Here is a 12,480-nt window from a genome sequence, read left to right as displayed (position 1 = left end):
TATTCAGAATACGTTACTCTCATTGAGTAACGTAACGGAATACGTTACAAAATACATTTTGGGGCGTGTATTCTGTAATCTGTAGTGGAATACATTTTAAAAGTAATCTTCCCAACACTGGTCCTAAATTAGGCAAGGCAAGGCAAGGCAAGTTTATTTGTATAGCACAATTCAACAACAAGGTGATTCAAAGTGCTTTACAGAGACATTAGAAACAAGAACAAATAAAAAGCATGATTTAAAATTGATTAAAACAAGCAAATAAACTAACTAACTAATTAACAAACAAACAAACAAACAAAACAGTATATAAAATCAAAACAGATAAAATCAGAACAGTAGATAAAATCAGTAGTTAAATGTAAGTTTTGAAATTTAAGCTTAAAAGTGTGGATTTGGTGCTTTATTCAAATGCAGCTGAGAACAGGTGAGTCTTCAACCTGGATTTAAATAAACTGAGTGTTTCAGCTGATCTGAGGCTTTCTGGGAGTTTGTTCCAGATATAAGGAGCATAAAAGCTGAATGCAGCTTCTCCGTGTCTGGTTCTGACTCTGGGAACTGATAAAAGACCGGATCCAGATGACCTGAGGGATCTGGATGGTTCATACTGGGTCAGGAGGTCATTGATGTATTTTGGTCCTAAACCATTCAGAGCTTTATAGACCAGCATCAGAACTTTAAAGTCTATCCTCTGACGGACAGGCAGCCAGTGTAAAGACCTCAGAGCTGGACTGATGTGGTCCACTTTTTTGGTCTTAGTGAGGACTCGAGCAGCAGAGTTCTGAATGAGCTGTAGTTGTCTGACTGATTTTTTAGGTAGACCTGTAAAGATGCTGTTACAGTAATCAAGCCTACTAAAGATGAATGCATGGACTAGTTTTTCCAGGTCCTGTTGAGACATCAGATCTTTTATCCTTGAAATATTCTTGAGGTGATAGTAAGCTGACTTTGTTATTGTCTTAATGTGTTTTTCTAAGTTTAGGTCTGCATCCATCACTACACCCAAATTTCTCGCCTGGTTTGTGGTTTTTAGATGTATAGATTGAAGTTCTCTGGTGACCTGTAATCGTTTTTCTTTGGCGCCAAAGACTATTACCTCAGTTTTGTTTTTGTTTAGTTGGAGAAAATTGTGGCACAACCAGCCATTGATTTCCTCAATGCATTTACCAAGAGCCTGTACAGGGCCTTGGTCTCCTGGTGACATTGTGATATATATTTGTGTGTCATCTGCATAGCTGTGATAGTTTATTTTGTTGTTGTTTATAATCTGTGCCAGTGGGAGCATGTAGATGTTAAACAGAAGGGGTCCCAAGATGGAACCTTGGGGAACTCCACATGTGATACTTGTCTGCTCAGATGTGAAGTTACCTATTGATACAAAGTATTTCCTGTTTTCTAAGTATGTTTTGAACCAGTTTAGTACAGTTCCTGAAAGACCTGTCCAGTTCTCCAGTCGTTTGAGTAATATGTTGTGGTCAACTGTATCAAATGCTGCACTGAGATCCAGTAAAACTAGGACTGACATTTTTCCACTGTCTGTATTCAGACATATGTCATTAAACACTTTGGTCAGAGCGGTTTCAGTGCTGTGGTTCTGTCTAAAACCTGACTGGAAGGCATCGTAGCAATTATTCTGTTTTAAGAAGTAACTGAGCTGTTGAGAAACTGCTTTTTCAATGATCTTACTTAAAAATGGGAGATTTGAGATCGGCCTGTAGTTGTTCATTTGTGTCTTGTCAAGATTGTCCTTTTTCAGTATAGGTTTGATTACAGCAGTTTTTAGTGATTCTGGAAACACACCTAATAATAAAGAAAAGTTGACGATCTGTAACAGGTCTGACTCTAAAGTCTTTGAGACCTTTTTGAAAAAACTTGTTGGCAGGACATCTAAACAGCAGGAGGAGGAGTTCAGTTGACCTAAGATGTCCTCCAGGTCTTTGCTGTTAATAGGTTGAAACTGTTTCATGGTGTTTAAACAGTTTTTTGGTGGACACAGTACATATCCTAGATCTGCTGTTGATGTACCAATTGCTTGTCTAATTTTTTGGATTTTTTCTGTGAAGAATTTGGCAAAGTCATTGCAGGCCATGGTCGAATGAAGTTCAGCTGCCACTGACACAGGAGGGTTTGTTAGCCTGTCAACTGTAGAAAATAAGACCCGAGCATTATGGCTGTTTTTAGTGATGATGTCAGAGAAGTAGGACCTCCTTGCATTCCTCAGTTGTAAATTATAATTGTGAAGTTTCTCTTTATAAATGTCATAATGAACCTGGAGGTTTGTTTTTCTCCATCTGCGCTCAGCTTTCCTACACTCTCTTTTTTCATTTTTCACTAGTGTGGAGTTTCTCCGGGGAGACTTTTTCCTTCCAGAGATAACCTTCACCTTAATGGGAGCAATAGTGTCCATTACATTTAACATGTTAGCATTGAAGCTATTGACGAGCTCATTGACTGACCCTCTGGACAGGTCAGGTGTTAATGGGAAGACCTGGTTAAAAATTGCACTACTGTGTTCAGTTATACACCGTTTTGTGATCACTGTTGTTGATATATTTGTGTGGGCTGAGATTTTACTTTCAAAGAAAACACAGTAATGATCAGATAAGCCCACATCAGACACAGTAACCTTAATTAAAGTAACACTTTGGCCAGTCATTTTATGGAGTAACCTGAAAACTAGTAGGTACAGACAGAACTGCCTGGGACGCTGAAACACAAAGAGCCAGAGCGAACAATGCAATAAAAGTGACGTCAAATCGATGTAACCTTAAGCTCATCATGATTACAACAGTGTGAGAAAGAATAACTCCACACACAAGGGCTACTTTTTGGCTCCTACCTCAAAGCACACTGTGCGCTGTCGATCTTACGTGCTGCAAAATAATGTTCAACACTTAGTATTTACTGTTATATTCCCATAGATCATCATGATGTTGTTTATCCCTTGTTAAATGCTTGTTTTCTTTTTTCTTTCTCAACAGGTGATCCAGGTGATTGATATATGTATTTTTGTCTGCTTATTTTGTTGGTTTTTGGTTTTTTCCTTTTATCCCCGTCCCTCTTCTCCGCTATTTTTTTTCCCTCTTTCTTTCTCCCTTTTCTTTTCCCCAGTCAAGTCTGTCCCGTATTTAGCAAGTGAAAATAAAAAATAAAATAAACAATAAAAGGTGAATCAAATAGACCATTACGGCAAGGCTGGGATGGTCCATTTGGTAAAGTAAATTCGTTGGGCATCTTTCTTTGCCTTTAGACAATAATTCTGATGGCAAAAGAGCCAAACGGGACAGGCAAAAAAAAAAAAAAGGGCTACGGAAATAGGTGAAAACAAAGAAGTACATTCATATTTCAATTTTAAGGTTTTATATATCAGGACTGGGTTTGAAAATTTGGTAAATATAACCTCAGATGGAACAACACAAGACACATTACACCTTATCATTATTTTTTTTAACAAAGGCAAAGTCAAATGAAAATGTGGAAAAAAATAGGTGCACTCTAAGATTAAATAGATTGTAAAATCCCTTTGAGGTTCAAGGTTCTTTATTATTTGTCACATGCATAGTTATACAAGTATAACACACAGTGAAATGTAGCCTGACACGCTCCTCGACATGTGCAAAAATTGGGGGGGGGGGGGTGTAGAGGAGGAACATTATATATATATATATATATATATATATATATATATATACACACATATAGTATATACACTGGGTGAATGTGCAGTAGTAGCAGCAAGCAGGTGAATTCTGTACATTAATATGAATAGATATCTGACTATTTTACAGGATAGACAATATAAACATATTTAAAATTAAAGGAATTGAAATGTACATTGTGCCTTGCTTTAGTGTCTGGAAGAGTCCTGTCTCAGTCAATTATAGATGATGTGAGAGGGCGGGTGTGTGTGTGTTTAGGGCACGGATGGCTTGGGGATAGAAGCTCCTCTTGAGTCTCTCTGTCCTTGCCCGGAAGATGCGGAACCTTCTACCAGATTGCAGAAGTTGGAACAGTTTGTTGCCAGGATGGGACGGGTCCTTCAGTATCTGCGCTGCTCTAGTCCGGCATCTCCTGGTGTAGGTGTCCTGAAGCGGGGGGAGAGCAATCCTGCAGCAGCGTTCTGCTGTACGGATCACTCTCTGGAGAGCTTTTTGGTCCTTCACACAGCTGTTCCCGAACCACGATGTCATGTTCTGTGTGAGGATGCTCTCCACAGCGCCTGTATAGAAAATCCTGAGGATCTTTGGAGAGACCCTGAACTTCCTCAGTTGTCGTAGGTGATACAGGCGCTGCCTAGCCTTTTTGGTCTGGACCTGAATGTGGGCAGCCCATGTCAGGTCTGAGGAGATGTGGACACCAAGATACTTGAAGGACTGCACCCTCTCCACTGGAGCTCCATTGATGATAATGGGCTTGTAGTCTCTGTGCTGACCCCTTCTGAAGTCCACCACCAGCTCCTTGGTCTTGCTGACGTTCAGCTGGAGGTGGTTGTCCTGGCATCATGATGTCAGATTCTTCACTTCATCCATGTAGGCCGCCTCATCGTTGTTGGAGATGGCACTCAACACCACTGTGTCGTCAGCAAACTTCACAATGGTGTTGGAGCCATGGGTGGCCACACAGTCTGAAGTGTAGAGGGAGTAGAGCAGTGGCGAGAGGACACATCCCTGAGGTGCTCCTGTGTTGATGGTGATGCTGTTGGAGAAGCACCTGCCCACCCTCACCACCTGAGTTCTGCCAGTGAGGAAGTCCAACACCCATGCACACAGACGGCTGTTAAGTCCCAGATCCCTCAGCTTTGTGAACAGTCTGCAGGGCACTATTGTGTTAAACGCTGAACTGTAATCAACAAACAGCATTCGCACATAGTTACCCTGTTTCTTGTCCACGTGGCTGAGAGTGGTGTGTAGGACGTGGGTGATGGCATCCTCTGTGGATCTGTTGGATCTGTAGGCGAACTGCAGCGGATCTGTGGTGTCTGGGATGGAGGAGGAGATGATGTTCTTTCTTTCTGTTCTTTGAGCAGGAATGACATGAAGTATCTGAAGTACAGAGCCCCGCAAGGGACATGGGAGAAAAAAACATGAAGATGAACTTCGAACTGGTGGGTAAGACGTCTCCGAAAATGTCGGAGCACTTTTGCAAATATGCGATGTCTTGATAAACTGAGCAGATATTTGAAGTTTACACAGCTACATTCTCCCCTGAAAATATCGCAAAAGTTTATTTTGTGACCCAGAAAGAGTAATAAGAGTAATATTAAAACTAAGTAGCTCCCGCCATTGATGGAAACTGGAATTGGCTGGGGATAGGTGATGAGCCAGGCGACGAAGGCTGTCCCAATTTGAAGGCTGCTCCAAATGCTTCCTTCGTGGCCCAACCTATGCCAGAATTCATAGCGCGGCCCAGCCAATACCAGTTTCCAACAACGGCGGCAGCTACTTAGTTTTAATATTACCAGCCAATCACAGGCTTGGATGCAAAAAATCTGATTGGCTGTTTTGGTCTCCAATCAGCTCGAAATGATGAAATGCAATATCCCAGAATCCATTTCGTCACAGATCTCACAAAAGTTTGTTTTCTTTTTTTTTTTCTCCCATGTCCCTTGCGGGGCTCTGTACTAAAAATAGTTAACTGGTTAACTCAGTTTGCCTGGTGGCATTTTTGAATTTATTTAATCTGTTAAACCACCCTAATGGACATGTATACAGAAGCTGCAGTAAGTTGCAGTAACAGCAGAGGGAGATATTTTATTTCAAGTTAAAACGAAAATAATCACATAAATGCATTTAAACAGACAATATTAACACATTTACATGTAAATATATATTTGCAGATAAACATAAACATTTCTGTCAATTAACAACCCTGGAATGCTCTCATGTGACTTCTTGGCCTTAAATATATTATGGCCCCTAGCTAATGCAACTTCTGGATGTGTGTCCATTTCACACTTTGGTGAGGTAAACCATGAAATATTTTGTTTCTATCCTTAAATTTCAGTATATAGCCCACTGAATTGTGTTAAATTTATTATGTTTAGGGGAAAAAGAGGATACCTCAAACATGCACTATGAAAAATTTCTGAAGTTGACCAAGGTTCTATAGAAACATGCACATTTAATTCTGTCTCCAAAATACATGAAAAGCTGAAAGGTGTGGGGTTTTTTTTGTTATTACCATTGTACATTGTGTCATGGTCATTAAAATTTATTTAGCTTTAACTTTCAAATTGATAATGATTCATCTCATAAGTCAAGATCACTGTTCTGCTCTATATAAGCTGTCTCTATAAGTTTAAAGTAGTAAGCTGTGTGAGTACGCATTTTGAGACCTATTACGTCACAGCGATGTGATGACGGCTGTCCCAATCCGAAGTGTACTCCCAATGCATACTCCAAATGCGCCGTCGATTTCCCCAAATTTCAAGCATGGTCCGGTGTACCCTTCATGGGCCCATATATTCCACAATTCATAGTGTGGCGGTGGGTGTGGATACTTTTGCCAAAAAACACAGCAGACAGCGGAGTGGCCGAAGAGTAAACTTTCAAATGTAAGTACTGAATATTATGTAACTTATTTATGTGCAAATGTTTAATAATGAAGAACATTAGAACATTACTGTTGGCCACATGTCAGCAAAGTTGTGTGACATTAGTGATGTTTGTACTAACTTGATTTTAAAGCCTTTACTTTAAAATATACGCCATTCAATAGTGAACCTTAATCTTACAGAGATTGTGATGATTTTATGGATAATTAAAGTCAGTCATATATCCACAATCACAACAAGCTGAAAGTCAGTGATGCTGCTCGGTTTGCAGTCCTGAATATCACGGAACAAGCAGGATTCACTGCACTGTTAATGTTAGCTATGTTACATTGCTGCCTCTGTTCGGTGGTGTCAAGCCAAACCGACTTTAACGTGTGTTTGAACGAGCTGACGGTTCACTCGTTAAGCTGAAAGAAAGATGCTTTAATCACAGGAGTCACCCAATGAGCTCAGGCACTAGGCGACTGAGCACAGAGGAGAGCAAATCATTGGTACTGTACAAATAATGTAAATATGACGGTGCATCACAAAAGATTAATATCAAACTGATCACTTGACCCATATTACGTTACTTGCTGTTCTAGTGAATCAACAAATGGCGAAATGAAAAGCCGAACAACAACAATGTTGTTGTTTTTTTGAGAGTCTTAGCATACTTGTGTGTTTATTTCATATTTTCAGTTGTTACCCTCCACAGCTAAACAAAGCACTCTAAATCGGTTTCAGTTATGTACTGATGAACACAACAATGGACATAAGGGGCTTCTTTCAAGGAAAAAACTCAGGTAGATGTTATTTTATATATTATGCTTTGTACAGGGTGGGCCATTTATATGGATACACCGTAATAACATGGGAATGGTTGGTGATATTAAAGTCCTGTTTGTGGCACATTAGTATATGTGAGGGGGCAAACTCCTCAAGATGGGTGGTGACCATGGTGGCCATTTAGAAGTCGGCCATCTTGGATACAACTTTTGTTTTTTCAATAGGAAGAGGGCCATGTGACACATCAAACTTATTGGTAATGTCACAAGAAAAACAATGGGGTGCTTGGTTTCAACGTAACTTTATTGTTTCGTGAGTTATTTACAAGTTTCTCTTTGTTCACAGCCATTGACATGTCGAAGAGGTTAACACGTGAGGAGCGGATCGAAATTGTGTTGATATCTGGTGAACGCAGTAACCGGGTCATTGCAGCAGATTTCAATGCAAGACACCCTACGAGACCACCCATCTCCCATGCTACAGTTAGCAAACTGCTTGCTAAGTTTCGTGAAACTGGTTCAGTGTTGGATTTGCCAAAATGTGGACGCAAGAAAACTGTCACTAATGAAGAAACATCAGTGGCTGTCCTAGCTTCATTCAGCAAGAGCCCACAGCGTAGCACTCGCCGCATGTCACTGGAGAGTGGCATTAGTCGAACATCCCTTCGGCGGATATTAGCTACTCACAAATGGCACCCTTACAAACTCCAGCTACTGCAGCATCTCAACGAGGATGACCCAGATCGGCGCACAGAATTTGCAGAATGGGCAAAACAAAAATTGGAACAGGACCCTCAGTTCACGCAGAAGATTTTGTTTAGTGATGAGGCAAACTTTTATGCTACGTGATGATGTGTTTCCCTCTTTATGCACTGAAGCTGGCACGTTCCCTGAGTTTTTCCAGTAAGATGGTGCACCACCAGGTCCGAGCATTCCTAGATGAACAGTTTCCTGGAAAATATGATTTATCTCTTTACTCTTAAATTTAACAAATATGTATTTTAATATTTAACAATCTAAAAAAATAACATTTAGTCTGATTTGATGTTACAATTTAAAAATTGTTTTTTTGTCTGAAGAGTGTGTAAGTATCTGGTTTCAACTGTATATTTGATGATGTTGGTGTTTGGCTTGATTGTCAGCACAGAGAATGAGAGAGAGGAACAGCGATGGAACAAGAGCCAGGTGAGACAGACCTGTTAGTCACATGGCTAACAATGGCTAACACTGAGCAGTGGTGATTTTCTAACACTGGAAAATAACTCAAAATGTTAGAAATATTCCAGTGTTAGAAAATCACCACTGCTCAGTGTTAGCCATTGTTAATCTTCAAAACTGACTAGGTTACTTTTAAACATATAACACTGTCAAAAGTGTTAATTTAACACTCAACAGTGTTGTATTTAACACTTAGAGGTGTGGACCCATATAGACACTCTCTAGTGTTAATTTAACACTGGAGATTTTGCTGTGAAGGAAATGACATTGAAAAAAAATGACTGACATATGTCAGCCAGACATTCATTGCACATTTTTATTTCTCAACCAGCACCAAAATAACTGCCTCATCGTGACTAGGGATGGGAATTAATAAAATTTTCACGATTCCGATTCCATTTTCAATTCTATTTAACCATTCGATTCTTTATCGATTCTCCTATTAATTCTTGTTTTTAAAAAAGGAGAACACACAGGTCGATTAGCTTAGAACTTTGTTTTATATCTTCTCTTTGAACAAGATAAAAATTTAGGAGTAACCCAACAGTGAGATCTTAAGAGAGCCATAATTGTTAATATGTATTTTTTATTACAAGCAGTACTGGCATGTACCCTGAAAGTTACAGGCATATTGGTGCATCATCAGTACAGCCCGTTCTCACTCCCGAGGCGTACCATCCTGACGATTTGTCACGTCCCGCAGCGTTCCTGAGGAACGTGAAAGGTGACCTTCCATGTTCTTATGCTACACGCTGGGTTATGGGTGAAATCCAGTGGAATTACGGTCCCAGGGTAATGCACGTTCCAGGCATGTTTTCCAACCCTGACCATAACCTTATCCTTAACCTTAACCAGCACTTTAATGACGTTAAATAGTGTTTTTCAAAGCGATTTAAGTAAAATGAACGAACATGTGAAGATTGATCCCGAACGGTTCTCATGTTTCCTAATTTTTCCAATCTCGTCATTCAGGGTGTTGGAAGCGTAATATGTTGGCGATTTGTCACCTAGCATAAAATATTAAAATTTGGGAGTGAGAATGTGTTGATCAGTAACTTCACTCACAAGTAGCATTGTTGGTTAGCTTTCTGGCTTGCCCCTAGTTCTAATGTTTTGCATTAGATTGTAACTGTTCTAATCCTAGTTAACAGACCTGAATGTTGCAGTTGCATGACACACTGTTGATGACAATTGTGTGCTGTTATCTTTGTACCAGAATAAAGACGGAATTCAGAATAAGAGCAAATCCAGTTTTGCAATGCCATCCATTCTTCATGGGTGTATAACATCACATTTACCATAAATTCTCAGAACAATAACAGCTGCACACATTTTAGAAGAGGCCCCCAAGAGAGGGGGTCAACGATCACACCAGAACATCCAGCCACACTCCCCAAACCAACAAGTACCCACATCCCAGGGAGTGATAACAGGGTCCATGCAGAGTAATAGGAAGTGTACCCCACCCTCTTGACCATGTAGCACAGGGGCCAAAGCTCAGTAAGGCCCCAGATACAGCCCTTTCACTCACTGACACATGATCACCCACTAATAACACATATGGACACATACTGTACTGTGTGCAGTTTTTTTAATTCATTCCAAACCCTTGTTGGTTAAACTTGCTTTAGGGATATGAAATGACACCTCACAATTGGGGATGGAGTCAACTCAAACAGTGGGCAAAAGATACAAAGGGAGACATCAAGCTGAAAAAGAAGACAGCTTGGCTGGCTTGTAGGAGTTGACAGGCAGTTGATGAGTACCAGTAGGCCAAGCAAGTCACAGTTCAAACACTTTGAGAAGTGGTAAACGTTCACTTCTACATTCTCTCTAAAAATAATAATAAAGGACTGAATTTATACAGCGCTTTTCAAGGCACCCAAAGGGCTTTACAATGCCACTATTCATTCACTCACACACTGGTGGAGGCAGCTACGGTTGCAGCCACAGCTGCCCTGGGGCAGACTGACAGAAGCGAAGCTGCCATATCGTGCCATCGGCCCCTCTGGCCAACACCAGTAGGCGGTAGGGTAAAGTGTCTTACCCAAGGACACAACGACCAGGACAGAGCGCCCAGGGATCTTCCGGTTACAGATGCGCTTCCCAACCCCCTGAGCCACAGTCGCCCCAATGACTGGTGAATTTTACATCTGACATGTGGTTTTAGCCTCAGTTATTTGGCACTCCATCATGCATTTCGCCATCACTGCTAATTTTCCGAACCTTTTGTCTTTGTACTTAAAAAAAGAAACCTACATTTACAAATCCATTTATCTTCTCATTCTGTGACAAGCAGCATTGAAAGCTGAAAACCTTTGTAGACAAATGTTACTAAAACTTTTATGTCTAGTATTGTGGTAATCATTGTGTCATGCATAGTTGGATGTTTTGTGTTGTGGTGCAGATGAGTATATAATTTTGACCCAAGATTCACATATGGGATAATGACTGGTGGTTACAGTCTGGATGTGTCACGGGTTGCTCTGAGGAGCCACTCGCAGGACTCCGGAGTTGTGTTTTAACAGAGATGGTTTATTTACAAGATCTTCACCAAGTGTATTAACAGACAGTGCGAGGATAGTGCTATATACAAGATGTGAGAGGCAGGGTTCCAGGGCTCCAGGGAAAACAAGGGAATCACACACGCGCTCACTCCAACCTCTCTCTCTCCGCTAGTGACCAGTCACTCCTTCCTCACTCCACACGGGGAAACATGGGGACAGGTCCGGGGAATCTAGAACACAGAGACACACGTTAACTTTCTGAGACGGCAGCATGCGAAATTTAGGCTTGACGTGTACTGACTAGAGTCTTCACAACAATCCAGCGTTGAACAGCTGATCTCCTCCTTCTAATATACCAGCTGGTCTGATGAGGCCCAGGTGTGCATGATCCGGGAAGGCGTGGACCGAGGGCGTGAACCCGCCATGAGTTCCGCCCGGCAAAACAGGGGAGAGGAAAAAGATAAGAGAAGGGGGGCTAGGAGTGAAGAGATGCTGATCAGCGCCTTGCCGATCCCGCAGGTCGTGACAGGATGGGCTTGTTGGCTTTTATTTTTATTTGGGATTAATAGAATCTTTAGTTTACTGATTGAATAATTACTTAGAAACCTTCAGATATATCAGTATAAAGGAATGTGCAGCAGCAGCAGTAGATATGATAACTGGTGCCTGATATCCATCATGGCCACCTCTTAGCTCAGGGCCTGCAAAACAAGCAGCTTCTCCCCACCAGTTTCAACAAGTTTTATAGATGCTCATATAAAACTCTGTGAACTGCCAGGGAGGTTACTCTTTTTTGGTAAGATGGACTGCAGCTAACTGTTTTACAACTTAAGGTTTTCTAAACAAAAGACATCAATGTACATGAGGTGTCTGTGAAAGCTCTTAGTCATCCAGGTCATCGTGCTGTTATCCTTTGTGTCTTCCCTGGTGAACTTGATGTTTTTATCCACAGCGTTAATGTGAGCAGTGAAGGACACAGCAACACACTCAGACAAAAAAATGGTTCATCCCAAAGACAGAACTCCTCTACATTGGAGAGACCAAAAAGCCACTTCACAAGCACATGGTACAACATAGAAGAGTCAGCTCAATGGGACAAGACTCAGTGGTCCATCTGCATCTAAAGGACAAAGGTCACTCTTTTGAGGATCCCAATGTTCCCAATTTTGGACAGAGAAGACAGATGGTTTAAAAGAGGAGTGAAATAAGCCATCTATGTTCACTGTGAGCGACCATCTTTGACAAGAGGTGGTGGTTTACGACACCAACTGTCTGCCATCTATAATCCAGTTTTGAGATCCCTTCCCAGATGCCTTAATGCCCACTCACATCCTGGGCCATCTGACCTCAGGAAATCACATGATAGGGTGGGGCTAAATTTCACAATGAGCTCATGTGATTAGGTAGAGGATCATGAGGGGGTCCATTGTCTCTC

Source organism: Simochromis diagramma, unplaced genomic scaffold, assembly GCF_900408965.1.
Source record: "Simochromis diagramma unplaced genomic scaffold, fSimDia1.1 OVJJ01000229.1, whole genome shotgun sequence".
Classification (NCBI taxonomy): Eukaryota; Metazoa; Chordata; class Actinopteri; order Cichliformes; family Cichlidae; genus Simochromis; species Simochromis diagramma.
Note: the sequence above shows the minus strand (reverse complement) of the source record.